Genomic DNA, 3,656 nt, shown 5'->3' with positions numbered 1-3,656 from the left:
TCAGTGTTGGTCAGTGTTTTCTGTTTTCGTGTGTATTTACAGAAAGGTTCTATTTTTTGATGACATAATAACCCACTGGGCACAGATATCAGTTCAACATCTAGTTTTGATTTACTTTTGGTTGAGTTGTCAACTAACCTGAATTCAACGTGAAATCAACAAACAATTTCACCAATGTCATTGGATTTATGTTCAAAGTTGTGTGAAAAAAAGACAAAATTCCCTTAAATTGATTACTTTTTTCTAATCCAATCAGTTTTCCACAATGATTCAATGTCATCACATTTCATTTTCTTGTTAAAATGATGTGGAAACAACATTGATTCAACCAGATTTTGCCCAGTGGGAAGAGTGGTAAACAGATTTTGCAATACATTGATTCTTCCTCCCTTGTTAAATGTATACTTAGTCATGACTCATGAGGGACCTTGAGGGAAATGGTTATCACCCTAACCATAGCCAAAACTTTCATGGCATTTGACAACATTATCCTTCCCTAGTGTTACCTTTTCACCTGACCGTTTCCTTATGAGAAGTGTGAAAGGAATGTATTCCTATCGACCAGATGACCCCACACACCTCATGCCTTTGCAAATCATGTTTATTCAAGCTATCTGATTGACACACTGAATTCCCAGGAGTACACATTGTCACATTGTCCCTGTGTGTGTGTGTGTGTGTGTGTGTGTGTGTGTGTGTGTGTGTGTGTGTGTGTGTGTGTGTGTGTGTGTGTGTGTGTGTGTGTGTGTGTGTGTGTGTGTGTGTGTGTGTGTGTGTGTGTGTGTGTGTGTGTGTGGGTGCGTGTGTGTGTGCGTGCGTGCGTGCCCCTTGCCAGTTGGAGCAATGTGTAACACAATGCACATAACCCTTGACTCAGTGAGCCCTGTTGGTCAATTTCTGTGTTTATGGCCCTTAAGACGACAGCGCCCTCTACAAAGATCTGTAGTATTCAATGTGATAAGACGACAGCGCCCTCTACAAAGATCTGTAGTATTCAATGTGATAAGATGACAGTGCCCTCTACAAAGATCTGTTGTATTGCTATGTGATAAGACGACAGCGCCCTCTACAAAGATCTGTTGTATTGCTATGTGATAAGACGACAGCGCCCTCTACAAAGATCTGTTGTATTGCTATGTGATAAGACGACAGAGCCCTCTACAAAGATCTGTTGTATTGCTATGTGATAAGACGACAGAGCTCTAAGCATCATCAGTACATTTCTTATGATCTGAACAAAGACATGAAAACGTCCACATATTAAACCATAATATTGTCACTGCAGATAATTATTTTAATTCCTTCCCTGTGCGACAGACAGACCAACAGTACAGGGAGTCAGTGGAAGACCTCTCCCACTTGTCTGGAATAACAACTGAAAAGCCCTCAGAAAGAACAACTTGAAAGGCCCAGTCTGGTGTCTCGGTAAGCACCATATTGGGAGTCTCACATTGTTATTATGGGTGGGCTAGGTCCTTAGAGGGCACGCCACCGCTAACAACATGTATGACGTGTAATTCATACACCCTGTACACCGTCTCTCACATTGCTCAGCTGAGGTTAAGCATGATTGTGTTGCTATGTGAGAGACCATGTGAGAGGCCATGTGAGAGGCCATGTGAGAGGCCATGTGAGAGGCTGCACAGGGCCCTCTTGGGTGTCTCTGTCCAGAACTAGACAGTATATCTCTATAGCTCTGCCTCTGACCTTCCTCTGCTGCTAAGTCATAAGTATACATTTAGTCCCATATCAATCGATAACCTATGCTGCCTACAGAAAAGGACAGTGGAGGGGTGGTGGGTATGTACAGTTGAAGTCGGAAGTTAACATACACCTTAGCTAAATACATTTAAACTCAGTTTTTCACAATTCCTGACATTTAATCCTAGTAAAAATTCCCTGTCTTAGATCAGTTAGGATCACCACTTTATTTTAAGAATGGGAAATGTGAGAATAACAGTAGAGAGAATGATTTAATTCAGCTTTTTTTTCTTTCATCACATTCCCAGTGGGTCAGATGTTTACATACAATCAATTAGTATTTGGTAGCATTGCCTTTAAATTGTTTAACTTTGGTCAAATGTTTTGGGTAGCCTTCCACAAGCTTCCCACAATAAGTTGGGTGAATTTTGGCCCATTCCTCCTGACAGAGCTGGTGTAACTGAGTCAGGTTTGTAGGCCACCTTGCTCGCACACACTTTCAGTTCTGTCATGGCCGTCGTGGTGGAAATGACCGGACCAAGGTGCAGCGTGGTGAGCGTACATTTTCCTTCATTTATGTAAATGTCGCCAACAAAACAAGAAACAAAGAAATGACCGTGAAGCTTACTAGGGCTATAGTGCCACTAACAAAGATAACTACTCACAAAATACAAAGGAAAAAAGGCTGCCTAAGTATGATTCCCAATCAGAGACAACGATAGACAGCTGTCCCTGATTGAGAACCATACCAGGCCAAAACATAGAAACAGAAAACATAGAAATAAAGAAACTAGAATGCCCACCCTAGTCACACCCTGGCCTACCCAAAATAGAATAAAAGCCTCTCTATGGCCAGGGAGTGACAAGTTCTGCTCACAAATATTCTATAGGATTGAGGTCAGGGCTTTGTGATGGCCACTCCAATATCTTGACTTTGTTGTCCTTAAGCCATTTTGCCACAACTTTGGAAGTATTCCTGGGGTCATTGTCCATTTGGAAGACCCATTTTTGACCAAGCTTTAACTTCCTGACCTATGTCTTGAGATGTTGCTTCAATATATCCACATCATTTTCCTTCTCATGATGCCATCTATTTTGTGAAGTGCACCAGTCCCTCCTGCAGCAAAGCACCCCCACAACATGATGCTGCCACTCCTATGCTTCACGGTTGGGATGTTGTTTTTCGGCTTGCAAGCCTCCCCCTTTTTCCTCCAAACATAACGATGGTGATTATGGCAAAACAGTTCTATTTTTGTTTCATCAGACCAGAGGACATTTCTCCAAAAAGTACGATCTTTGTCCCCATTTGCAGTTGCAAACCGTAGTCTGTTTTTTATGGCAGTTTTGGAGCAGTGGCTTCTTCCTTGCTGAGCGGCCTCTCAGGTTATGTCGATATAGGACTTGTTTTACTGTGGATATAGATACTTGTGTACCTGTTTCCTCCAGCATCTTCACAAGGTCCTTTGCTGTTGCCCTGAGATCGATTTGCACTTTTCGCACCAAAGTACGTTCATCTCTAGGACACAGAATGCGTCTCCTTCCTGAGCGATACAACGGCTGCGTGGTCCCATAGTGTTTATACTTGTGTACTATTGTTTGTACAGATGAACGTGGTACCTTAAGGTGTTTGGAAATTGCTCTCAAGGATGAACCAGACTTGTGGAGGTCTACAATATTTTTTCTGAGGTCTTGGCTGATTTCTTTTGATTTTCCCATGATGTCAAGCAAAGAGGCGCTGAGTTTGAAGGTAGGCCTTGAAATACATCTACAGGTACACCTTCAATTGACTCAAATTATGTCAATTAGCATATCAGATGCTTCTAAAGCCATGACATCATTTTCTGGAATTTTCCAAGCTGTTTAAAGGCACAGTCAACTTAGTGTATGTAAACTTCTGACCCACTGGAATTGTGATACAGTGAATTATAAGTGAAATCATCTGTCTGTAAACAATT

Source organism: Oncorhynchus clarkii, chromosome 27, assembly GCF_045791955.1.
Source record: "Oncorhynchus clarkii lewisi isolate Uvic-CL-2024 chromosome 27, UVic_Ocla_1.0, whole genome shotgun sequence".
NCBI lineage: Eukaryota > Metazoa > Chordata > Actinopteri > Salmoniformes > Salmonidae > Oncorhynchus > Oncorhynchus clarkii.
Note: the sequence above shows the minus strand (reverse complement) of the source record.